The sequence below is a fragment of the Podarcis melisellensis genome (genome assembly GCF_964234715.1).
Source record: "Podarcis melisellensis genome assembly, chromosome: 2".
NCBI lineage: Eukaryota > Metazoa > Chordata > Lepidosauria > Squamata > Lacertidae > Podarcis > Podarcis melisellensis.
The window spans coordinates 33,913,158-33,940,118 of NC_138529.1; the positions used below are offsets into that span (position 1 = coordinate 33,913,158).

The 26,961-nt window shown below is 47.1% G+C and overlaps 1 long non-coding RNA gene across 1 annotated transcript; it reads right to left on the bottom strand.

Annotated features, from left to right (window-relative positions):
* Positions 1-1,570: 1,570 nt before the first annotated feature.
* On the bottom strand, positions 1,571-25,517 carry LOC309363594. Its single transcript, XR_014165453.1, has 3 exons — positions 25,042-25,517; positions 6,192-6,378; positions 1,571-2,413 (listed from the first exon to the last, which is right to left on the bottom strand). It is a non-coding gene; the product is annotated as an uncharacterized lncRNA (long non-coding RNA).
* Between the last annotated feature and the right edge of the window lie 1,444 nt (positions 25,518-26,961).

A 26,961-nucleotide genomic window follows, 5' to 3' on the forward strand; every position in this document is an offset into this window, starting at 1 on the left:
TTTTCCTATGCTCACATGGAATCCTGAACATTGACAATGCTTATGGAAGCCAGCACGTCAACAGAAATTTCCAACAAAGAAATCCACAATGTTCAGAATTACTTGATGCAAATAATGTTGGGGTTTCTGCATTCCAGCCTTGTGCACAGCTGTCTTCTAAAGTGGTGGTTCCTAAAAGGTCTACTAAACCTAGCAGTGAGATTTTGTGTCTCTTCAAGTTGGTCCTACCCTCTCCAGCATCCCTTTCTGATGTGCAATCCTTGCTATTTCTGCTGCCCTTTGACAAGACTCTTACACCAATAGACACCATTTATACCGTGGACACAGTGCGGTTCAAACTCAAGCTTCCCAGATCCCTTTCTGTTGCACTGGGTGGGATCCAAACTTGTTCTGAGAGTGCAAGGATTTTACACTTGTGCAACAGAACTTCCCACCACCCTCTCCTCATGCACACCTCACACCCTCCCCAAATCTGCACCAGAGGGCTGAAATTGAGTTGGGTGAGGGAATTCCTGCCATAGTCATTGCCTCCTCTCTCATACACTTAAAATAAATCCAGAGAAATTAAGTTAGGTGTCTTAATAAATTGATCACCTTGACACATGCATGGTAAAATAAACATTCCCTGTGGATATTCTGCCTTATTACCGTAATTGGTGCAAGCAGTTTCACTGTCACTAAATCCAGAGGAATATGTTGAGGAGGTGAAGGATTATTCATTTTGGTAGCACATGTTTTGTGTTGTTGTTGTTTTTTAAAAAAATCTATTAAAGATTTTATTGGTTACAAAAGTATGTGCATTGTCTCTCTTGGTGTTTTCTTTCCACAAAGAGATCAGTTACATTCGGTGAGAAACATTAGTGTTGTATAACAGGCTTAGGCAAACTCCGGCCCTCCAGGTGTATGGGATTACAATTCCCATCATCCCTGACCACCGGTCCCATTAGCTAGGGATGATGGAAATTGTAGTCCCAAACATCTAGAGGGCCGGAGTTTGCCTATGCCTGCAGTATAAGGTTGGGGAAGAAGAGAGGGGGGAAAGAAGGAGAGGGGGGGTGGGATGATAAAATGTACATTCTTTTATTTAGTATATGTGTGGGGGTTTTGTAAGGCATGCTTTTAATGGTAAGCTCCCACCCTGATTATCAGTGCGATGGATCCTAACAACGGGTTGGCAGTGGCATCCTTCTCTATTATTTACATTTGTATTGTCTAGAGCAGGAATGAGCTGACTTCAAGCTTGTGGATCTACTTTGTGGTTTTTTTCTTGGATGGGAGAGAAATTTATCTCAGTTTGCATTTAAAAACTTGCCTAATTCGCTTTCTCCAAAACAGTAAGTGAACTGAAACACAGCCATCCTTCAAAATCCACACGCCTAATTTCACAGTGCAATTCTCTAGCCAGGTAACAATGTGTACAGAAATATGCATATACCAGGGTAATGTGCAACATGATGGCTTAGAAATAGTGGTAGACAAACATTTAGAATTAAGGAAGATTTATTTTCATTACCAGAAGTGAGTTCACTGACCTTTTACACAAAAACCAATTCCTGGTTCCCTCGTAAGTATTGTTCATTTCAGCATCTCAGTTTGGGGTGGGAGGTGGGAATTGTTCCTATTGTTAAGCCATCTGGAGTCAAAAATCTCTTGCTTATCTACTGCAAATTACCTAGAGATCTACAGGTAGATACTGATCTAGTTTCTGTTCACTCTAAACCTTTGGAACTTGGAGCACAGTTTGGCATGAGAAATACATCTATGTAGCCTTCTGGTCTTGAAAAACCTATAGGGCGCACAGCTAGGAACCAGCCTACTGATGAAATAAGGGCCTAGTTTAAAAGCCTTTTAAATGCTTTCTAAATTATGAGACGCACATAGTAGCAGCTGGGAAAAAGTACAAAGCAGCCTCTCTCCTTTAATTCCCAACCATAGCTGCATTTTTGTTTACACATTGCAAATTAGCCTGGGGTGGACTTTTATTAGGGCAAATCACAGGACATAAAAAAATGACCACTTCTTGCATGATCCCCACTTAAAACACATCTCGTGGCTTAGCGCTTAGAAGAGCCAGCTCTGTACTGACCAATTGCACAAACAGGATTGTGCTTTCAAGTCAACAGTTAGCGGAATTAGGCTGATGTATAATCAGACTTGGGAAGCTGTGGGCTTTAGTCTAGGGGTACTTAATCTAAAGATGGTGGGGTCCAATTGTTCTTTCACCTATTTGAGGTACAAACAGAGGATGCCGGTCATTAAGCTTTTGTCTGGCAGCGAAGGAAATAGGGAGCTGGAGCTTGTTGATATAGCAGGAACTTTACTGACCTTTCCTCACGGGGCTGCGCAGGGCTCAAATACCAAAACACAATGCTCTCTTGACTTCCACAGCATAGGATATTTGGAGGGCCAAGCTCTAAAGAGACAGAAAACTGGGTTGGGGGGGGGGAAGGGACTTCAAAGCAGTAATCCAGCCAATTTTATTTTGTGTCCGTGTGGATGAAACACTGAAGGACTGGAGCAAATCGTCTTGTGGCACCATCAAGCTTATCAGATTTGTTTTCCTTCCCCTGCTATCTGACAACCCCTTTTGCAAATTTTCGTTGCAGACGTTCAGCTGGGTTGGGCTCTGTCTCACTCCTAGCGGCAACCCCTTTTCCTGTGGGTGGGAGTATTTTTTTTTCCCCTTCGAGAAAAGAGCATGTGTTTGGGAAGAAAGGAGTGCAGGCTTGGCTGCCCGAGCTGTTCTTGCCCATACAGGTGTGCGTAACTCACAGGCATGCCAGACAGACCTGAGTCACGGACAGCCACCCCTCCTCCCCTCTGTGCGCACACCTGAGCTAAAATAAAACTGTCTCTTCAGACTCCACTTGCCTGAGAGCTGTTCCCATTACTGCTCTGCAACTCTTCCATATGCTCTTGGTGAGAGAAAGGCAGCCAGAGGGTGCTAAAAAGCAGAAGTAAAGAGAGAGGAGAGAGAAGGTGGAAGTCAACAGCATTTGATCAGAAGGAACCAGGAGCCCTGCAAAGGTATGTCACATCCACCAGTTCCTTCTTCCTGCCTTCCTTCCTGAGGATTTCCATTTGGCATCTAAAATAAAAACAGGAGTTGGGGGAGCTGGGGGCGGGGGAAGAGCCAGGAAAAAACCACCACTTTCATTTGGAAATGGCAATGAAGCAGTGAAGTCCTCCCTCCGCACCCCGCACAACTCTTGCCTCTAGAGGAATTTCTTGGCTTGGTGTGTGGGTGCCTGCTATTTGGATTGTTGCTCAGGATTTGGACTTTGAATCAGACCCAGCACTAATGAGGTTTGTGGAATTAATTCATGTCTGTTCTCAGCCACTGAGCTTCCTTTATTTTTATGTTTTTGCCTATCGATTAACCAGAGAGACGTTAAATGAAGCGTAGGGCTTCCCACCCAGGTAGGCACTAGGACACTGTGTGTTCATGTATACTTTCAAAAAGTTTGTAATGTGCTTTCTCTTCTCTTTGCGCCGCTTGAACCTGGCACAAGTTGTTGATCAGCCAGTTTGATGTTGCAGAGCCAGGCAAGTTTTTTCCTTCTTCCTGGAGATTCGTTTGTTTGAACAACAACCACACAAGAAAGCTGTACTGTATCTGTAATTCATTCACACATGCCACCAGCACTGGCATGCAACTTGTATTATGAAATAATGGACAGTTTCTAGGCAGATGTTCAGATTGTGGATACTATCCTAGCATGTTGATGCAAATGATTGAAGAGGCTTAACCTGTTTAATGCCTACCTGCCATGCAACTATGAAATTTGTTAAAGGCATAGGAGCGCTTATAGGGGTGGGCTGGGGAGATGACAGAAGCTGTGCTTTTGTAAGATGAATCATTTATTAAAGTCTGGGACGATGGACACATACTCAAGCTTCTTATCTAGATAGGAGTTTGTATTTCAGACTAAGAATGTTTAAACAGTGTTGTGATGTGATTTCCGTTTAACTGAAAATAAAACATTTGTCCTGATTGCAGATTCTGATGTAGCATGTCCAGGAAAGGAAGGCAAATGTGAGGGATGGAATAAGGCAGTATCAAGTATCAAACCTTTATTGCATTAGCATACAGCCATAGCAAGATAAGACAAAAATGCTAGAGACAAGCAACCAAACAAAATTCAAAGCGATATTACTGGCGTTATAACATTTAAATTACCCTAAGACAATAATGTAAAGATTTAGATGCCAGCGCCGGGAATCTAAAATGCGGATGTATATAAAGCATATAATGGCCCCAAAAAAGGCTCGGCACATTAGGTTAAAAGGTAATAAAAAGAATTCAAACAGGTCCAGGTCTAGGACACACTACCCAGTCAGAGTAGCCCTGAGTTTCAAAGCCTGCACTATAAAGATTGCCACCCCACGTGAAATTTGGGGATTTGCGTCCACAAGAAGTGATTTCAAACAGTCTTCCTTAGATGTGATGGTGGACGGGATCAAGAGGAGGAGCTTAGTTCTTATTAGCTCATAAATAGGGCAGTAGAAAAAGAAATGTATGAAGTCCTCTACTTCATTCATTGTGCATGGACATAGACGCTGAGTAATAGGGGTCTTAGAGTAAATCCCCTGCAAGAAGGCCGTGGGTATAGAATGGAAACGGGCCATGGTAAACGCTCTTCTCAAATTGGGCTCAGTCAGGTCTATCAAGTAGTTGGCAAGTGATCTTACCACTTTCACTTTAGGGAGCCACATGGAGAGGCGAGCTGTGGTGGACTGTACCCGGTCCATGGCCTCGTCTCTTGTAAGAATCCAGGCCCGGATTTTATGTTGGTCCCAAGATGACAGCATGTCAAGATCTGGGAGGGAGTAGCGTGCAGTAATAGAATAAGGCAGGGAAATGGTGTGCAAGAGGTTTTGTGAAGGACTGTCTGAATGCGAGAGACAGCTCGGAACAGAATAAGCAGGAAGCGTGATAGAACGACAAATAAGATGGAATTATATGTGATGGGAGAGTAGAGTGGATGTCAGAGAATGGGTTACAGCAGGCATCCCCAAACTCGGCCCTCCAGATGTTTTGGGACTACAACTCCCATCATCCCTAGCTAACAGGATCAGTGATCAGGGATGATGGGAGTTGTAGTCTCAAAAACATCTGGAGGGCCGAGTTTGGGGATGCCTGGGTTACAGTGTAATTTAGAGGTCAGGCCATGCTTCACTGAAGCTCAGCCTCACAGACCTTTATTCAGTGTGAAGGCTCAGCAGTTACACATGCAAAGTAGCAATAAACAGAATGCCTCTGAACATGTGCAATGAATCATAGTCAGAAGGGACCTTAGAGGTCCTCCAGTCCACTCCCTACTCAAAGCAGGATCTGCAGTGCAGGATGCATTTACAGCATCCCTGGCAATCCTCTGCCAGGACAACCCCCGACAACCCCCCACCCAAAAAAAGGACAGCATACTACCCTATTGTGAGGCAGACAGTTCTCCTACGATTTCGCCAAGATCTGCTTCCCTGCAATTTCCACTCATTCATTTTAGTCCTGCCTTCTGGACCCACAGAGAGCAAGTCTGCTCCACTAAACACCCCACAGCATTCAAAGATTAGTGAGCCTGGTATCCAGGCTGGGGATCCATTTTAAATCTCAAAAGAGGGCAGAGGAAGATCCAGCAGGGTCCAAATGATTGTTCCTGGTTAGATTTTTCTTTCTAAAGGGCAAATAGGCACTGTTTCATTTTTCCCTGAAGAAAAGGGATTTCTGCATTTGCCATGGATATCATAATGCACAAGCCCATTTAGCTTTTAACAGCAGAGTTTCAGCAAACCGGGGAATCGCTTGCCTGTGGGCAAGAATACAAGGAAAGAGAGAACTGGCCTCTCGCCTCTGTAAATGGCAACCAACACCTCCCTTTGTATGTTAAAACACATCTTTCACGTGGGGCTCTGTTCACCCCATACAGCCCACACTGCAAAATGTTTTCTAGCCAACGTGTACCCTGTGACTTCATTTGTGATAGAAAGGCTAAGTCGTGAGAATGTAATCACCTGGAAGGAAAGAAAAAGAGAGCTAGCAGATGGAAAGGACATTCATGAAGTGGTGCTACAGGACTAAACAGATAGCTGAGCACTGGGTAAAGGGAACAAGGACAATGGTGATAAGCTGAGCTAAATCCTCAGGTGTTCAGGTTTTCTGCTGTGTATATTACAAGAGGAAGAAAGAGGCTTACCTCTTAAATATCCCTCATTGTGCTGGTTGTTCCCCACTGGTTCTTCCATTTTATCATGATTTCCTGCCATCCATTGTTGGCAATACATAGTACTGCCTGTCCATGCTTCCTCAAGCAGGCTGGTCTTTGCCAAGTGTGCCGTGTGTAGCTTAACTGACGGGGTGAGCCTGAAACACAGAATTCCCCCCTGAAAGAGATCAAACCATGGAGAGGCAGCAGGAATCTAGTGAAAAGGTTGCAACTGCTCAAAATAATAGTGTGCCTGGCAGAACCTTTTGTAGCAGACACTAAGAATGGAAACAGAAAGCAGAGATTTGCTCCAGGTTAATGAGCTTTCAAGGCCCAAACAGCTTTATCGTTTGCTTTAGAGACCACTGGTCTCAATTCTGGTCTATGCTATCTCCTCTTAGTGCTTCAGATGTATACAATGCTCTGGTGCCATAAAACTACTGCTATTGTAGTTCTGTTTGGGGTGGAGTATTAGCACATGTTTGTAGAGTTCCTTGCACAGGCTTCTCTCTCGGCAAGAAATTCTGAGGATGTAGCTACACCCTGCTGCCATGCAGCCTCATTCAGAAAGATGACAGGGTGGTAGCAAAATATCTAGTAGCGATACCTGTTACACGTACCTCTTTACTGTTGTGTACTTAAAATTATACCTTATATTTGAAGATATCCTCTATTGGCCTTTCCCAATCTTTTGCATCTTTCTTTTAAGATTTTATTATGAATTATTATCAAAGTGGGAATCGTTCAGTTTGGTTCTGGGGTGTTTTATTTATTGTTCACAGCTACTTTTGTTATGTTTGTAACTATGTAAATCTTGTCATGTTGTAAGCAGCCTTGAGCAGGGTTTTTAATTGTGTGGAAAGGCGGAGTCCTGCCTGGTGCCCTCCAGATGTTTTGAACTAGCACTCCCATCAGCCCCAACCGGCACAAGCAATAGGGGTGATGGGAGTTGTAGTCAAACAACGTTAGGAGGGTACCAAATTGGGGGAGGCTGCTTGACATGTATCTACTATGGTGACAAAAGCTGATTCTACTTCTTTAGCATCTTCTTTAGTGTAACTTCAAACTACTGTATTTTACAAATATAAGCTGAGAATTGAACTTCTGCAAAACGACTCACACCAGAAATTAGAAATTAAGTTCTGGAATAATTGACTGTCCTTAAGTAGACAAGACTTCTGGTTCCCCCAATTGACTCTTCTCCCTTCTGATCTTAGAACTGTTTAGTATAGTAAATGAAGTTCTTCTCCATGAATGCCCAAAAACTTCTTCATGTGTTCAGATGAAGCCAACTGGACCCAGAGTTCAAGTTGGAGTCCAACAACTTCTAAAGGGTCACAGGTGCCTCACTGCTTTTTTACAAGGAGGTTGTGTAAGAGCTGAACTTCTACTAAGTCAGACAAGACATATTTGTGTGAAGGGCGACTGTGTATAGATTTGATGTGATGAATGAGAGGCCTGTTTTGTTTTTTGTCTCTGGTGGGAGGGAATAACCAGGAACCAGCTTGTCTGCGACTCAGCCAAAGGTTGTGATATCAAGCATTTGGGCTATCTGACATGCCTTCCGTTTTGCTATCTGTATGCCTGCAGTCTCTCTTTCGCTATCTCTCAAGCTGCTCCCTTCTCCTCCTTTAAGCCAAATTCTTCTAGGAAACATTTCTTTCCTGGGTCATTATAACCCCAGTTTCCCCCACCCAGTACTTCCTCATATTGGTTAACACTTCTCTTATCCTCTGATTCAAGCTCTGCCCTTTTTCTCCCCTTTGCAACATTACTGTACTTAGATCTCATGCTTTGTCTGCAGAGGTGTTTTGTCTTATAAAACAGTACCAAATAGATGTGCAAATGTCTCATCTTCACACCTTTTGGGCTTCCACTTCCATGTCCAAAGCGGAATTGTGCACTTGGGGTGGGCATGTGTAGGCTGTGTGTCTCTTTCTGTATTCTGTACGGTGCCAGTAGAGTAGGCTATGTGAAATGGAAGGCATAAGGGTTGAAGATAGCAGTCAAAAAACATGAAGGCAGTTTCTGCCTCAAGGCTTAGAAACCAGCACTAATCTCAACACAGGTCCATCCCCATTGTCCTAGTTATACATTTATTCTACTGTCATCCTTCTCTCTCTCTCTCTCTCTCTCTCTCTCTCTCTCTCTCTCTCTCTCTCACACACACACACACACACACACACACACCTTCTGTAGATACATTAAATTTTCTTCCAAAGTTGCTTGCAGAACAAATCTGGAGTTGGACAAACGTTAACATTTTTGCACACACACACACAAAAATAGCAGCTGCATCAAACTATAAAGGTAAACAGAGATACAGCTGGGTTGCCACCCGCTGGCCATGCTGGTGCACAAAGGCAAACAGCTCAGAAACAAGACATCGTGGAAAATCCACAATGGGATTAAGCCTGACCTACCACACACTTGCATTTCCCCTGCTTTAAATAAATGGTATGTGGGAAAGGGTTAAACTCTCTCTCCAACACCCTAATCCTAGTCCAAATAAACCCCATATCGCACAGCAGCTTATATGCAAAGAGAAAAATTTGGATCATGGACCTCCAATATCACATTTAGCTGGGTGCTTTGCCGCCCTCAACACGTATATTGCTTCTGCAACAATTGGCCAAGATGCTCGGATCCTTCAAAGTTCAAGTGTTGGAGATGTTCCCAAAATACACATAGACAGCCATGGGTGTAGCCAGGATTTTTTGGGGGGGGGCAGCCAAAGTTGTTCAGCTTTTTTAGGGTATACTAAAAAAGAGGACATTACGGGGATCAGCCTTTTTCAATGCTTTTCAATTATTTTTGTGGGGGGGTGCCCCCCCTTTGACCCCCTACACCCATGTAGGCAGCCACTACTGTGTGTAGAGGGAGGTAAGCCAAATGGGCAGGCTGGTACCTTTATTGGGCCAACGTCTGTTGACGTAAACATGTGCAATCTTCCATATTTCACTAAACATCTACCTCTGCATTCTACTTGAGCGAAAGCTTTGTGTAAGCCCTGAAATCTTGCATTATTCTTTCACCAACTACCAAAGGGGGTTGGGTTGTGGGGGACCTTATCTGTTTTGATGTTTACATACAGTGTATGTGCTTATAGCCTCTCCTATCACGAGGTTTCAGGATCATGGGTTGTCTGAAACGGCCAATCAGAGAGAGTTAGGAAGTTGATATTAGCATTGCATCAGACTCAAGAAGAAGCATCAAGCTTCTGGACCAAACGGTTGAGAGAACTTGCATCCCGCTAGTTCTGTGCTTTGTACCTGAGCTTTCAGGGATGAAGAGGGAGGTTTGTGGGCCTTGCGAAAACAGAATTCTGGAAGGGTGTGTGCAAAAAAAAGCCACCACAGAGACAGCACGCAGCCCACAGACAGACAGAGAGGGGAGGGGAGCAAACACAGAGTCCTTTCATATCTTCTGGGATTTGGGTATAACAAAAGAGCTGTTGTATCATTTGCTTGCGCTAGCACTGGATGATTCTTGCAGGGCACAAGAAAGAGTTCATCTTCCAGTATCACACAAGCTTAAGGGCTGCTATCAAGGGACAAAAAACATAGACACCTTCCTGAATGTACAAGTGTGGGGGTGGGGATAAGAGAAAGCGCTCACTGCTTCTCTCTCCCCCCCCCCCCCGGCCACTTTCTTCTTTCCCCCAGTCTTTCAGCATTGTGTCAAAGGTTTCACATAAACAACAGATTGATTGTTTGTTGCATTTTTATATCGCTCTTCTTACTACACGCAGCTTAGGGTAATGTTCAGTAATGTTCAAACAACATCCAGTCTATTGAAATGCATGCATAAAAACATGTTAGAATATCCTCCAATGAACCATAGTGTCACGGCCACCCAGGTCTGGTCCCAGCTCACAAGAGACCTCACTCCGTTGCAGCTTATTTACAGGAAAAGTTTATTGAAGATTTCTGCTTCTCATACAGTTCAGCATTGTGGCCGTACGTCTGCCACGTTAGACCGCTGAAGTCCCCTCTGACTCCTCCCCTCTTCCGCACCAACTTAATAGCCTGGCTCTAGACCACCTCTTCCTCTCCTTTCTTTTCCGCAGGGTCTTCCTGCCCCCCTGGGTTCCCTCTCTCCGTGACTCGCCTGAGGCTGAATCCTCTGCCGCCTCTTCCCCCCTCTTTCTGGCTTTAGGGCCGGGCTCCTCCCCTGAGCTCTCTCCACTTCCGCGCGCCTCTACGTTTGAACTTGGCGCGCGTACGTTGCTGCTGACCTTTCTTTCGACCGCTACACCACCCCCTGCTCTGCTCTCCACCCTTTCCGGCTGAACACCCTGCTCCAACCCCCTCTCTCTGTTCTCTCCTAATCCTGCTCCCTCCGAGAGGCTGACGACTCCACCCCCTTTACTCCGTTCCGGCTGAGACGTCTCTTGCTTCCTCTGTCTTCCACTGGGCTCCTCTCCGCTTCTCCCTTCTCCTCCCCTTTGCTTGATTAAGGTAACCCCCTTTTGAGAATCCTCTGACTCGCTGCTCAGACTCGTGGATTCCCTCAGAATTCCGTCATCTTCTTCCTCATCCTTCTGCCCCTCCTCCCACTCGCTCTCCGTCTCCTCTGTCATCTCCTCCTCTCTCCCAGAAACCCTGACATCCATCCCCCCCTCGAAGCCCCCCCTTCCCCCCTCCCGCTCGCCGGGGACCGGTTGTGGAAACTGCGGCTCTTCGGGGGTAGGCTCAGGATACAGGTCGTGTACGTCAATGTTCTCTGCTGGCAGTTCTGTGTAAGTGTATTCGAAGTCGGGTTCTTCCCCCAAATGCTTCTCAGTCTCTGCTTCCATCGCTACTTCCTCCGGTGCTGCCCGCCAAGGACCTATCAGCCACCTCTTACGCCATTCCTCCTCTGGCTGCTCCTCCCACCAATAAGGGGTTTCCGTGTCCACCCCCGAGCACGATCCCCTGGGCGGGCTTGATTCTGGTGTTCTTTCCTCGGGGGAAGAGAAACCCCTGAACGTGCTATCTGACAATGTGGGTGTGAAAAGCCAGTCATCAAAGTACTCAGCTGGCATGGGCCTATGTGGGAAAAGTGCATGGAACTCTTCTTTCAAAAGGGGTTCGTCTAACTCGTAGCCTGGCACCCAACTATTAGCAGCGGCTGGTGTGCCCTCCCTGGCGAGAAAATATTCAACTCCCTCCTCCCCCCATCTCGAGTCCAGTATCTCTGTGACCTCGTTAAGAGGTTCTGGTCTTGGCGATTCCCCCCTCTCAGGCGCCCTCCTACGTGGCTCTGGGGGTGCTCCTGACTCTTGAAACCTGTGTGGGGTTTTGTAGGGAGTGAGCACCGACCTATGAAAGACCGGGTGCACCCTGGAACCTTCCGGAAGGGCTATACGAAAAGCCACCGGATTGATCTTAGCCTCAACTTGATATGGCCCTAGCTGCCTGTGTCCTAACTTCTTCTTGGCCAATGACCTGGCCGGCATCGCGTGGGCTGCTAACCACACCCAGTCCCCAACCTGGATGTCCTCTCCCGCCCTCCTGTGCTTATCGGCCTGCACCTTATACGCCTGTTTTGCCAGCTCCAAATGTCTCCGCAGCTCCTCGTGCACCTCTTGCAACTCCGCTGCAAACTGGTCGGCATCTTGAGGCCCCCCCCCTCCTGGTGCCGCAAATCTCGGGAAGGTTCTGGGATGACGGCCATTGTTCGCGAAGAAAGGCGTCACCCCGGTGGAAGCGTGTTTCGTGTTGTTGTAGGCGAATTCAGCCATCGGCAGATAGTCCACCCACGCCGCAGGTCGCTGGTTGGCGTAGCACCGCAGGTACTGCTGCATGATCGCGTTGACCCTCTCCGCTTGACCGTTGGTTTGTGGATGCCTCGCCGATGTCAGGTTGATTTTGACGTGCAAGATGCCCAGAAGCTTTCGCCAGAAAGTGGAAACAAACTGGCGCCCCCTGTCGGACAAGACGGACTGCGGAAGTCCATGCACTCTGAAGACGTGATCGATGAAGAGCTTTGCGGTCTGTTCTGCCGTCGCCACCTTGGCACAAGGGATGAAGTGCGCCATCTTGGTGAACAAGTCCACCACCACTAACACCGCCGTCTTACCTCTGGAGCTGGGCAGGTCTGTAACAAAGTCCAACGCTACCCTCTCCCATGGTTGCTGCGGTGTCTCCAGCGGTTCTAGCAATCCCGCCTGCTTCTGGTGCACTGGTTTGGACCTCTGGCAGATATCACACCTGGCGACGTAGTCCGCCACCTCTCCTCTCATCTGGGGCCACCAAAAGTCTCTAGCCACCAACTCCATCGTCTTTTCTTTGCCGAAATGGCCTGCACTAGGGGCGTCATGCAACTGTTGCAGAACCTTGGCTCGAAGCTCGTCGGTGGGCACGTAAAGGGCACCCTTACGAGTCAAAAGTCCATCTTGTAATTGAAACTCATCGTTGTGTCGCGACCCTCCGCGTAGCTCCTCCATCTTAGACTGTGCAAACTGATCCCTTTGCAACGCGCGTCGCACCGCGTCCAGGTCGACTGCGATGGTAGCGCACGTCCACGCCTGCGGTGCGAAAATGTGCTTTGCTGCGATTGGAGCTGCTTCCTCCAAGTATTGCGGCTTTCGGGACAGCGCGTCTGCAATAACATTGGAGTCTCCTGGGATGTATTCTATTTTGAAGTCGAAGTCCGCAAAGAACTCCGCCCAGCGCATGTGTCGCTGGGTCTGCAACTTAGCCGTCCGCCAATACTCTAAGTTCTTGTGATCCGTGCGGACCTGCACCGTGTGCTTGGCTCCTATTAAGAAGTGTCGCCACGCTTTGAAAGCTGCATGAATGGCCAACAACTCCCTGTCCCATATGGTATAATTGCGCTCCGTCTTGCTGAGCTTCCGGGAGTAGAACGCACCCGGTCGCCAGTTGCCTTGTGAATCCTCTTGCAAAAGAACGGCCCCAACCGCTCTATCCGACGCATCGGTCTCTACCCGCATGGGTCTGCCGGGATTCACGTGGAGCAGCTGCTCTTCGGAGGCGAAAAGACCCTTAAGCGTCCGGAAGGACCGCTCCGCTTGTTCGGTCCAGACGAACTTCTTCTTCTTGGAACTGAGGGTGTCAGTGATCGCCGCCGTCGCGTTCGCAAAACCTTTAATAAACTTGCGGTAAAAATTGGCAAAGCCGATGAACCTCTGGACCTCTTTCCGATTTCGAGGGCTTTTCCAGTCCAACAGCGCTTGAACCTTAGCCCTGTCCATGGCCAGTCCCTCGTCGGACAACTTGTAGCCAAGGAAATCAACCTCTCTGACATCAAACTGGCATTTTTCCAACTTGGCGTACAGCCTGTGGTCCTTCAGCCTCTGCAGGACCTCCCTCACGTCCTTATCGTGATCCTCCGACGATTCCGAGAAAATCAGGATATCGTCGAGAAAGCAGACACACTTCTTGTAGAGGAGACCTGCTAGCACGTGGTGCATAAATGCTTGAAAAACGTGGCTGCCATTTTGGAGGCCGAAAGGCATGACTCTGTATTCGTATGTGCCCAGAGGGGTGAACATGGCGGTCTTCCACTCATCTCCTTTCCGGATGCGGATGAGATTGTAAGCTCCACGTAGGTCCAGCTTGGTGAAAATCTTGCCCCTCCTGACGGTCGCTAAAAGGTCGTCAATCTTGGGCATGGGGAAAGCTTTGGGCTTAGTCAAGCTGTTGATGAACCTGTAATCCACTATAAGCCTTTTTTGGGGCGTGTCCTTCTTCTTCACAAAGAAAACAGGGCTGCCTCCCGCTGCTTTAGATTCCCGGATGAAACCTCGCTTGAGGTTATGGTCTATGAACTCCCGAAGCTCTTGCATTTCGTCTTCCGACATGGAGTACAGCTTGGCAGCAGGCAATTGCGCCCCTGGCACTAAATCAATCGCGCAGTCGTAAGGTCTATGAGGCGGCAACTTGTCAGCTTCCTTCTCACAGAAAACCTCCAAGAATTCCTGGTACTTGTGAGGCACTGTTTGCACCATACCCAGATGTAATGGCTGCTCAGCTTCTCCTCCCTGATCGGTCTGAAAGCAATGCTGAGCACAATACGATGAACAAAAGTTGATCTGCCTCTGGTACCACGCAACCGCGGGACTGTGCCTCTCCAGCCAACTCATGCCTAACACGATGGGTGTGTCCGATAAGTGGGTGACATTGAAACTAATAAGCTCTCGATGGTTGCCAATCTGCATCATCATGGGAGGGGTTTGCTGCACCACTTGCCCCCCCAGCAACTTCCTGCCGTCCACCGTGACCACGTTCAGAGGCGTCGTTGCAGGCAGGAGCGCCATGTTGTGCTGCTTAACGAACTGCAGTCCCATGAAGTCGGCGTTGCTTCCCGAATCGATCGTTATTGGAACCTCGAGGAGTCTCCCATCAGGCAACTGGAGTGTTGCTGTGAGCAGAACTGCCGGTTTGGGAGGCAAAGGGTCCACGCTCTGCAGTGATGCTGGGGGCTTGTCTACAGATCCGCCTGGCTGAGCCCCAGTAGCTCTGCTTCCAGCCAGGCACTGTCGTTTCCCTGAAGCTGCTCCCCTGGTTGCACCTCTGCTGTTACAGTTGCCAGCGCTGCAGTGTGCTTCTGGAGCCTCTGGGGGCACTCTTTCGCCATATGGTGCGCACTGTCACAGATGTAACACTTCCTGGTTCCTCTAGGAGGCTTCGCTTTGGCTGCACCAGGGACAGGGCTCTGGGATGGCTTCTGAGCCCTAGCACCACCAATCTCCATTGGCTCCTCTCTGTCCTTCCCCATTGGCGAGGGGTGCGCACGGCTGAAGTCCCTGTGCCCAAAAGGGAGAGTCCTTGCTTGCGCACGCGCTTGGGGCCCGTCCTCCTCATGCCACGGACGCCCCTCATGTCGAATTCCAAGAGCTAAAGCCCGTTGCACCACGTCTTCTAGGGTCTGGGGTCTGTCCCCCCTAGCGATCTCATCCTTGATGGGGGGGCTCAATCCCTCCCAAAAAAGATCTCTGACCAGTTTACTGTCCTTTGGCCAATCTAAGGCGGTGAGCAATGCAAAAAATTTAGAGTGGTATTGGCGCACAGTCGCTTTCCCCTGCCTCAGCCCGTGCATTTGACGGCGCGCAATGTCCACATCCACAGAGGATTGAAAACAAGAATCCATCGCTTTGATGAACGCAGTTGAATCGCGACGGGCCGGTCCATCTTCGCGCCACAAATTGCGTAGCCAAGCCCTGGCCTCCCCATGCAGGTGCGAAACAATGAACCCCACTCTCTCCTCCTCATCTTTAAAATCGTGACGGAGTAAGTGCAGTGCATATACAACGTCCGCTCTGAAATTGGGATAGTCTTGCAAGTTGCCATTAAAATGCGGAACTAGGGCACCCCCCCTCCGTCCAAGCGCAATGCCCTCCGCTCTGGATCCTGGGGCCCCCGCCTTGTCCGCGCGCTCCCACCTTGCCTGCAAATCCTGGCACGTCTTCTCCAAGTCGTCATTCTTCGTCTGCGAAGCAATGACTGCCGATGTGAGAGCGGTAACCTGATTCCGCAATGCAACCAGCTGCTCCTCAGCGCTCATGGCTGCTCCCGTTCGTGAGCTTCGCAAAAAAAAATTTTTGCTTTTTGAGAGGGGACTTACTGTCACGGCCACCCAGGTCTGGTCCCAGCTCACAAGAGACCTCACTCCGTTGCAGCTTATTTACAGGAAAAGTTTATTGAAGATTTCTGCTTCTCATACAGTTCAGCATTGTGGCCGTACGTCTGCCACGTTAGACCGCTGAAGTCCCCTCTGACTCCTCCCCTCTTCCGCACCAACTTAATAGCCTGGCTCTAGACCACCTCTTCCTCTCCTTTCTTTTCCGCAGGGTCTTCCTGCCCCCCTGGGTTCCCTCTCTCCGTGACTCGCCTGAGGCTGAATCCTCTGCCGCCTCTTCCCCCCTCTTTCTGGCTTTAGGGCCGGGCTCCTCCCCTGAGCTCTCTCCACTTCCGCGCGCCTCTACGTTTGAACTTGGCGCGCGTACGTTGCTGCTGACCTTTCTTTCGACCGCTACACCACCCCCTGCTCTGCTCTCCACCCTTTCCGGCTGAACACCCTGCTCCAACCCCCTCTCTCTGTTCTCTCCTAATCCTGCTCCCTCCGAGAGGCTGACGACTCCACCCCCTTTACTCCGTTCCGGCTGAGACGTCTCTTGCTTCCTCTGTCTTCCACTGGGCTCCTCTCCGCTTCTCCCTTCTCCTCCCCTTTGCTTGATTAAGGTAACCCCCTTTTGAGAATCCTCTGACTCGCTGCTCAGACTCGTGGATTCCCTCAGAATTCCGTCATCTTCTTCCTCATCCTTCTGCCCCTCCTCCCACTCGCTCTCCGTCTCCTCTGTCATCTCCTCCTCTCTCCCAGAAACCCTGACACATAGCATGGAATCTCAGCATCACCAAATATATAGCCAGGTGCTGAACACCATTATCTCACAAAAGCTTGGGTGAACAAATAGGTCTTCAATTGATGCCTGAACTTTAAAATCAAAGAAGAGAACTGGAGTCCCAAGGGAAAGGAGTTTCACAGTAAGGGTGCCACCACAAAGAAGGCTCTGTCTTGTATGCACAACCACTAAACTTTAGCAGGGACTTTAATATTTATGTAACTGTTGATGTCACAGACTCCTGCAATATGAACTTGCTCGTTTTAGCCTAGCCTATGAAGCAGCCTTTGTGGACCACACATATCCACCTAGCTCAGTATTGTTTTACACTAACTAGAGGTGTTTTCCGGCTTTACCTGGATATGCCGGAAATTGAATTTAGGACTTTTGGTATGCAAAGTGTGTGCTCTACTAGCAAGCTATGGCCACTGCCTCCTGGATGGTGGTATTTTCTCTCTAACTACAGAATGAGTGCCGACAGGAAGGAGCCTGCACTTTGGACTCTTGCAAAAGCCTCGCCCTGGTCTCCCGGAAGAAGTGAAAGTTATTAAGAAAAGCTACATGTCTAGAGTTTTATTGCTTTCTAATCTCAATTATGTTCCTTAACTCATTATGGCTCAGTTGGGTAGCGCAGGGGCTTACAGACCTTTTCATAGTGTCCTTAAAAACAAACAAACAAAAAATGTCTAAGCCAGGGGTACACCTGCAAACTGAAGTAACTGTTGTGGGTGCCACACACACAATTTCACTTACCCCTCCCCAGTTGTACCCTTCCCCACATTGCAATTGCCTCCTTCACCGCAGGAGCCTTCTATTGTAGTGGTACCTCAGGTTACATACGCTTCAGGTTACAGACTCCGTTAACCCAGAAATAGTACCTCGGGTTAAGAACTTTGCTTCAGGATGAGAACAGAAATCGTGCTCCGGCGGCGCGGCAGCAGCAGGAGGCCCCATTAGCTAAAGTGGTCTTCAGGTTAAGAACAGTTTCAGGTTAAGAACAGACCTCCAGAACGATTTAAGTACTTAACCCGAGGTACCACTGTACTTTCATGGACAGCTTCTTTCAAGCCTAATTTCAGCAGGTGGCAGGGAAAGGGAATGGGACACTGTGGGCATTAAGGGAGCACCCATTGTAAATTCATGGTTTAGGCTGACTAAACAGAATTTACTCTTTCACATTCTGTCTAGAATATTAGGTGAGGAATGTCAAGATTCTAAAGCTGCACTCCAGTAACAACCATAAAAAATTACCTAGCCTAAGCTTATACTGGTGAGGAAAAATCTAATGAACCCTTTCAAGTGGAAGCCCTCCACTAGGGCTTCCACTTTTGCAATGGGGCTTTCTTCCTGCGCCACCGATAACATCACATGGGGAGGGGAGGGAAATTGTTCTGTCCAGCAAGCTGATGTGCTTGTGCAAGGGGAACATGTAGCATAGCCCAGTGTTGAATTCCACCCCTTGTTAGTACCCATTTGATATTTCAAGATGTGTACCTATGCTAGTGGCAAGCAATTTCTTTAAAGAGTTTTCTTATTCTTATGGAGTATTTAGAACAGACCCAGAGCCTGAGAGGAAACATGACAAAAGCAGAATTCAAAACATTCCTTAGATGGAATTGCTCTTCCTTATTAAACTTCTGCCTTCCTCTTTTCTTTTCTTTTTGCCCTGAGGCTGACAGGTGATTTGAACTTCCAAGTATATTGTTGGATTTGTAACTATATAGCTGAAATCATTCTTGAAATGCCCAGGGTATTTTTCCTGTTAACTGTAGACGTTCTTGTCAGCACAATGATGCAACTTTAAATTGTGAAAACTGTGGCATATACAGTGGTACCTCGGGTTACATACGCTTCAGGTTACAGACACTTCAAGTTGCAGACTCTGCTAACCCAGAAATAGTACCTCAGGTCAGTGGCGTAGTGGGGGGGGGTGCAGGGGGGCCGGCCACACCGGGCGCAACATCTGGGGGTTAGGGTTAGGGGGCGCAAATCCACGGGTTAGGGGGCACAAATCCACGGGTTAGGGGGCACAAATTACTTGCCTTGCCCCGGGTTATGACAACCCACGCTACGCCACTGCCTCGGGCTAAGAACTTTGCTTCAGGAAGAGAACAGAAATCATGCTCCAGTGGCGCGGTGGCAGCGGGAGGCCCCATTAGCTAAAGTGGTGCTTCAGGTTAAGAACAGTTTCAGGTTAAGAACGGACCTCCGGAACGAATTAAATACTTGACCTGAGGTACCACTGTACAGTACATCCAAGAGCTCTACATCTGTTTGTGAGAAGGATGCAAGAGATTGCGGGGGGTGGGGGGTGGAAAATGCACCTCTCAGTTGCATAACCCAATATTGTAGGCAACTGCCTTGAGGAGTCATGCTTTCATATGCCATATTAGGGGCTTTTCCTTTTGTTTGTTTCACTCAGAGGAGGGAGTGATATTGAAACCATCACTATGATTAAAAGTTGACAGCAGCAGAACAGCAGGAGGTGAGGGCCATACAAGAGATGTAAACACAAGGTAGCCACACAGAGAGCCATTGTCCTGAACAATTTACAGTTTAAGAATGAGAGATTGTTAACGCCACGCACTCAAGCTTCCAACGGTTCTGTTGTGCAGCAAGGCAAACATTTATTCAGTACTACTGATCACTTACATCGCCTGAAAGCAGAATTCACACACACAAACCTTGTACGATTTGGCATTCATCCAAGGCATTAAATAACTCATTCTCTCCTCTTAACGGTCGCTTCCTCTCTTTCCCCTGAACAATCTGGGACACCTTCATTCCTCTGCTGTTTCCAAGCACATAAATATCCATAGAGCTTCAGGAATGGCCTTAGTGATTTGCTTTGTTTCGTTTCCCAAGATTAAAAAAAATAAAAGAAGCAAAGTTGCTCCCTCACACTGATTTAATCACCTTCTCCTAAACTCCATGCCAACTCCAGACTCCTGTTCCTGGTTTCCCTCCTTCTCCAGCAGTGAGGTAATGTCTCCAAGGTGACACTGGATTTGCATACTGAGTGCAGGCTTTCTGTGTTAAGTGTCCCAGAGTTGATAATATAGGTTTAGGGATAGAATAACTGTTGTGAGAAAACTGCAAGCAGGTTGCCCTACCATTAGTGAGGCAGCCATCTAAGGTTCTGAATGCCAGGGCAGGGTGAGGCGGGGAGAAGTAGCAAGGTGTCGAAGGACAGCATTGTGTGTGCCAGGTGGCCTACCCTGTGCCCCCTAAACTAGCCTGCTGTCCTCAAGATGTGGCAAAGGACGTTGTCCAGTAGACAACGAAATAAGATTCAACTTGGAATGGACGATGGGGGCAACTTGTCCTTCACCTCAGGCAACGAAGTACCTTAGTATGCCTCACGGAGGACCTTAAGGTTCACAAATGACAATATTTTAGAGGTCCCAAGTCACAAGGTGGTTAGACTGGTCTCAACTAGGGCCAAGGCCTTTTCAGTACTGGCCCTGACTTGGGGGAACACTCTGTCACAAGAGACTAGGACCCTGCGGGACTTGACATCTTTCCGCAGGGCTTGCAAGACAGAGCTGTTCCACCTGGCCTTTGGTTTGGACTCAGTCTGACCCTTATGTTTCCCTCCCCTTATGGTTTTGATCTATGGGCTACTTTTAAAATGAGGCTGCATTTTAAATTGCATTTTAACCTGTATTTTAAATTGGTTTTCCCCACCCCGCTTCTATGTTTTTACTGTAATTTTTACTGTTGTTAGCTGCCCTGAGCCCGACTCTGGCCAGGGAGGGTGGGGTATAAATAAAATTCAATATTATTTATTATTATTACCTTGGGCCAATGCTACTGCACACAGCACAGGCTTTTGGAAGAAGGCTGGAGGACTCTAGGTCCCTATCAGAGCCTTCACGCCTCCTTCTCAAAGTCCAGTGCCTCCTTACCCTGCTTTGGGTAGGCAGTGTAAGGGCTGCAGTGAGGAGGTTGTCAAATGTTGCCAAGGGCCACCAAAAAAAGCCTTGAGGGCCGCATGCTGCCCTCGGGCCACGTGGTGGACTACCATGTGCTAGGCCCTAGCAAATGGGGCAGAGTTGTGCCCAGTTGCTGTGTAATTTCTCACATTGTTGAATCAACACCTGGCCCTATCATTAGGTAGAGTGAGGTGGTTGCCTCAGACATAAAAGGCCATAAATTGTTTTCGAAAAATTTAAAAATTTAAAAATTCCTTCCAGGAGCTCTTGTGTGCATGCACACTTCTGAAGTGTATCTGAAGAAGTGTGCATGCACACGAAAGCTCATACCAATAGCAAACTTAGTTGGTCTCTAAGGTGCTACTGGAAGGAATTTTTTTGTTTGTTTGTTTCGACTATGGCAGACCAACATGGCTACCTACCCGTAAATAAATTGTTTTGTGTGTCATAAAAGACCATAAATTGTGAAGAAGAAGAAGAAGAAGAAGAAGAAGAAGAAGAAGAAGAAGAAGAAGAAGAAGAAGAAGAAGAAGAAGAAGTTATTATGACTGTTGTTTTACACTTAGAGAGAGATGCTTTAGGGATTTTCTGTTGCAGGTGCGAAACTTAGAGTCTGATGCAAATGGTCTGCAAGGGCACTATTTGTTGTTCCAACTCAGGCAGAAAAAAGTTGTAGATTGGCCTTGTTGAATCCCCAAGAACTGCAAAGTTCTCAGCTTGTTGGTAGTCAAGCCGATGGCTTTGCTGGATTATAAGTACATTTCAGTATATTTTCCCCCCTATCCCAAAACAGCTATCAAGTTTATGAGATGGCGGGAAAGACATCACAAGGATATTATCTGAGAGGTGATACGAGGAGTTGATACCCAGGGCTTTGATAGGGAGAGAATGAGGCTTGGAGCCAAAACTCTGTTTACATCTGGCATTACAATCTTTTCAGTAGGAGATTTAAGACCTTCCTTGTTGTCCAGGCTTTCCATATGAAATGTTAAGTTGCAACTGTATTCTCTGTTCCTTAGTTTATTGTTTTTAGCCCGCCTTTTATTATGCTAGTTGCTATTTTAATATTTTACTTCTATGCTGTGTCAATTGTTTTCATACTTTTAAACACAACCCTGAAATCTTTTGATGGGAGGTTAAGAAATATTTTAGCTAATTAAATAACAGCAAGGGCTCCTCCAGGCATTGGCACAGAGCCTTTCATTTCTCAGTTATTCTTATCTTTGCTGAAGAAAGCCAAAGCTAGCCCAAGATTATCATTCAGCTACATGGAATTAATACTGTGGGTATTTTAAATCAGTTTTGAAAAACACATAACAAGACAATACAGTAAATCATTTAAAATGCATGCATAGCACAGATTTGTAGAAATAAAACATAGTCGTACCTTGGACGTTGAACAGAATCTGTTCCGGAAGTCCGTTCGACTTCCAAAACGTTTGGAAACCAAAGTGTGGCTTCTGATTGGCTGCAGGAAGTTCCTGCAGCCAATCAGAAGTCACGGAAGCCCTGTCGTATGTTTGGGTTCCAAAAGAACGTTCGCAAACCAGAACAATCACTTCCAGGTTTACAGCATTTGGGAGCAAAAACATCCAAGTTCCAAGGCGTTCGGGATCTAAGGTACGACTGTACAGCTGTTTCATACATATGTAACCCAGGCTGTGAGTGGAACCCAGTGGCATTAGAGGCAGTTGTTTTGGGGAAATAGTAAGGCACAGGCAGTCTGACCAGTGGTCCATCTAGCTCAGTGTTGCTTATACTGACTGGCAGAAGCTCTCCAGGATTAGAGGCAGGAAGTCTCTCTCAGCTCAACCTGGAGATTCCAGGAATTGAACCTGGAACCTTCTGTATGTAAGGCAGATGCTCTACCACAGATCTATGGCCCAAATATCACCGTGTGTCCCTTAGTTTTGGGATGAGCCTGGCTTCCTCCAGGCTTCACTATTGAAATGACAGATATGCGCACCAAGAAACTGAATGCTGGCTGTGCTACCTGTCTTCTTGCTCCTCATGCTTCAGGTGGGCTGCCTGCCTAGTTTATTTTTACAGTTTTGAAAGCACGACTTTTTATAGCCAATGCATTTCTCTGTTAATTCGTCTTCTTATTCACAAAAGAGGGGGGACCTTTTAAAGAGTATAAAACTTCTCTGGCAATTCTCTAGTCTAGAAGGTATCTTGGTGACATCAGAGAGCCAACTGGTGCCCTGCCCTGCCAGTCTCTGCTCCATAGTGAAAGCACTTTCCTGGCAGTGCCACTGCTAGAAATAATATTGTCTTGTGTGAAGCCTGAGGGTTGCCTGGTTTACATCTAACTCTGCTCAGTAGCAATGACAATAATGGACACGTGTTGTATATTCCTAGGTTTGATCCCTGACATCACTATTTAAACCAAAAAGGGGGAGCAGAGCTGGAGGTGGGGGAGAGACCATGAGAGAGCCACTGGTAGAAAGGGCCTTGGTATATGGCAAGGCCACACATTTTCAACCCAGTGGCAATTTGATGATTTTTTAGAGTTGCACACTGAATGAGCTCATTAGCTGTTTGGCAGCAATCTGTTATCACAAAAATCCTTGTTGGTACTGACAGGACCCAGAGAGTGGGAGAGCTTACATACATGTTGGCTTGAAAATTAAGGAGGACAGAGAAGGTATTTGAAAAAATAAAAAGTGCTGGGAACTCAGGCTCTTTTCACCAGCACTACAAATGAGAATACTGTAAATGATTACGCACCATGACATAATATTTGAGGGCAAATCAGTAAGAAATTATGCCTGCGTTTGAGGGGCAAGGAGTTGGCTGAAAACTTTCAATCTTCCGAGAGCTCCCACACAATATCAATTGCAGTCAAAGAAAACCAAACTCAAATACCCCCAAACTACAAAACATACAGATGGTACAATCAGGGTAGCAAGGAATGTTTCTTCATATGCATGTTATATATCATTCAGGGTTGTATCAATGTTTCTGCATGTTGCAGTTGTGAATAATTTCACAACCAATAACACTTCATGCTTATAGCACTGAAATACCCTCTAATTGCAATGGACAGCAAAAAAGTAGTCAGTGGGAACTGAAACACAACATTGTGGCTGTCAATTACGCAGCTTGCTTGCGTATAATAGGTACATACATCTTGAGATTTACCATTATAATTGCAGAACAGTCTTGCTGATGTGCAAAAATTATAATTATAGTTTACCTTCTCTCTTTTTTATACCATCCCTAGGTCTCTAGGAGAAAGGGAGTGATCCATTCAAAGTCAAGCATTTTGAGCCCCATTGATTTCAACGGCAGAAACAGCTTTAATTCTTCCATTGAAATAAATGGGGTAAAACTTGGCTAGATTGTACTCATACTGTTTTCAGGTCTCCTGCATGGGGGGTAACCTATCCTCTAGAGCAGTGAGCTAACCTCTGCACACTAATAAAACAAATTAAAATAGACACAGACCTGGAGTAATGGGAGAGGTGTAAACCTCTCTATCCAGTCCAGACCACTAATGGGGACGTAATCTGCTCTCTCCTTGGTCATGAGATTGATCATTCGGTAAGTGTGGAGTTGGTAATAACCCTGCTCTTCAGCTGGTCTGTGTCCTGTGTGTGCATATGCACTCTATATGTGCACATGTGAGAATTGGGGGAGGGGCAGGATGGGACATGATGCTACAAGGTGAATTAATCCTGAAGCACCTGATGGCATCCAGTAAGCTTCATGGTTGAATCTGAGGAAAAATCAGTAAGGCCAGTGTGCTTATGGTGGACTAGCCATTGGGGTGGCTCACCCTGTGTTTAGATTAGGGACCAGCAAACAGAGGCCTCAGGGGCCATATACTGCCTCTTCTAAGTACCAGTCACCTCCTATCAACCCCCCCACCTCAAATTACAGTACTTTATATGTGAACAGGAAAGGTGGCTGCCCTGTTAAACCTATCTTGGCTCTCAAACAGTAGAACTAAACCTATTTAATTGGCAGTAGGCCATTATCAGTGGGCAAATTTATGCTCCCATTCTTGGTAATCCCCTTCTTCCACAAGTGGCTGCTGCAAGGATTAGCACAAGAAGCAAAGGTAACACATCCTTTTTTGTGTGTAAAAGTGCTCCATAACAAAGCATGCACCGCAATCACATATGAAAAAGCATCCACACAGATTTGAGTTCCTCCTGCGTTTTCTTTCTTTCTTTTTCTTTTTCTTTATGGGTGGTAATTTCCATTCTGGAACGTTCCACAACATATATTGAGATTACTGAATGATCAGATAAACATTGTCAAGGCATGTTTACATGTGCAGGGGAGCTTGGGCCTTTGCGGTGCCAACGTTTTACAGCCAGCATTACCCCACAGAGTTACAAAGGGTGTGTAGACTTCCTTGACAAAAGAGGCCTGTGAGAACGTGAGCCTTATTATTCCAGAGCCTGTTGCTGACCCAAAGCAGGGCTTCCTATGGAAGCCTGGCATTTTCCACGGCTCCACCCAACATTCTTTTGTTGGCTGGTGCCACTCTGGAAATTATTAGCACAATGGGAAATGGCTGACAGGAGGGGTTTGTTTTGAAACTTACCTTGTTTTTCTTCTCCTCTCCGTCTCTGATTAGTCCAGTAGGCCTTAAACGCAGGAAAAAGGAGGTGCTTGTTTTGGCTGTGAGTCACGTATGCAGAGAGACGCCTGCCTTAAACTAGCAGGGGTCTGACTTACTGCAGAACCACAAGTCTGATGGATAGTGTATATACAGTAATAGGAAGTCTCACAGTGTTATGCTTTGGGGTTATTCCTCTTCTTTGAGTAGGCTTGAAGAGCAAAACTATTGAGCATGTTAATGTATTAGGCTGAGTCTTTTCAGCTACTCCGATAAGTTCGCTCCTTTTTTTGAGGCATTAGTTTGCCTCGTTCATGTTTGCTTTCCTCGTCTGCTCAAGTTACAGAAGTTAATGTGCTTCGCTGAGGTGTCCTAAATGATGTCATTAAGATAAGGTTTGCATAATGTCAGGCGTGCTACATCGAGTCAAAATACATTCCTCTGCACCCCTGCAAGTTAAGGTATGCATAATCTTTAGTAAATTTGACCTGTTAGACTGCTTCTTGCAAAAGAAAAAAGAATCTTCTGCATCAAACATCACAAAGCTTGAACTGCTAGACTAAACACAAGTTGGAACCAGTTGATTATACCAGTGGTTTCAACCAGCGTGCCATGGCACCCTGGGGTGCCTTGAATGATGGTCAGGGGTGCCAAGGGCAACATTGGCTTCTGTCCCTCTTTCCTCCCCTTCCCCCTTTTGATGTCCTCTTGCGTCTCTTTCCTGGCTACAAGGTCTGCAGGCGAATGGTGCCCCTGGGGCTGGCCAGTGGGTGCTGGTTGCCAGGAGCTGAGGCGCCTTGGAGTAAGCAAGCAAGTGGGCAAGGGAGCCCAGCCAGCCAGTCTGCCAGCCCTTGCTTTTGGGAATGGACAGACATGTACTCGGCCCCTGTGGACAGTGTGAGGAGGCACCTCTCTTTGGGGTAGGGGTGGGGGCAGTTCAGAGATCTGGGGTGGCTGCAGCGGCTGCCTGGAGCACTCCCAAGGAGAGGGGAGAGGAGAGGAGGCTGAAGGAATACTCCACAAGGGAGGGTGTTCGAAAAAGAGTGAGGGGCTGCCAGCTCTGCAGGCAAGGGGTGACATAACCGGGCTCCTGAGCCCCACAGGGGTCCCGCAGAAAGAATGTAGTTGGTCAAGGGAGCCGTGGACTCAAAAAGGTTGAAAACCTGGATTATACTATCAGCAGCACCAGGTAGCAACACACTGGGCCACCCTTTTGGGGTTGCACGCACAGAATCTGTGTGTTTTAATACCACACCCCTGCACGAATGAAAGTTGTCCACAGAAAAACAGCATGTCAAGGAGATGAGTTCAGCAGTGGCATTTTTCCCTGACATGCTCCGTTTCTGTGTGAAGAGCAGGATGCTTTTTTTTGGTGGTACAGTTCAGGAAGGCTTTACTGTGATTCCCCTGATTGTATAATCTGACTCTTACAGACGTGTCAGAAATAGAGAAGTGCTTACAGAGAAGCCAGCCAACAGAAAGGATGAATTATCAGTGACTTTATTTTGGGTTGCTTCTGAAGCTTCTTTTAGCTCTTCTAGAGCCATGCCAGCTTCCTACAAGCCAACTTGGCTGTGCCTCTTTGGTCTAGCAGCTGTGATGGAAGTGAGCAAAGACAGATGGGGTTCTCACCAAACATGGAGCATCAGCAAAATATTTCATCAACATTCAATACTGAGCTTAGAGTATAATATGAGCATTCCAGGAGCGGGGGAGGTAATCTACTTTAATTACTACATAGTAAACTCTTGGTATTGGGATGCTGGTGGCGCTGTGGTCTAAACCACTGAGCCTAGGGCTTGCCAATCAGAAGGTTGGCGGTTTGAATCCCCGCAATGGGGGTGAGCTCCCATTGTTCAGTCCCTGCTCCTGTCAACCTAGCAGTTCAAATGCATGTCAAGGTGC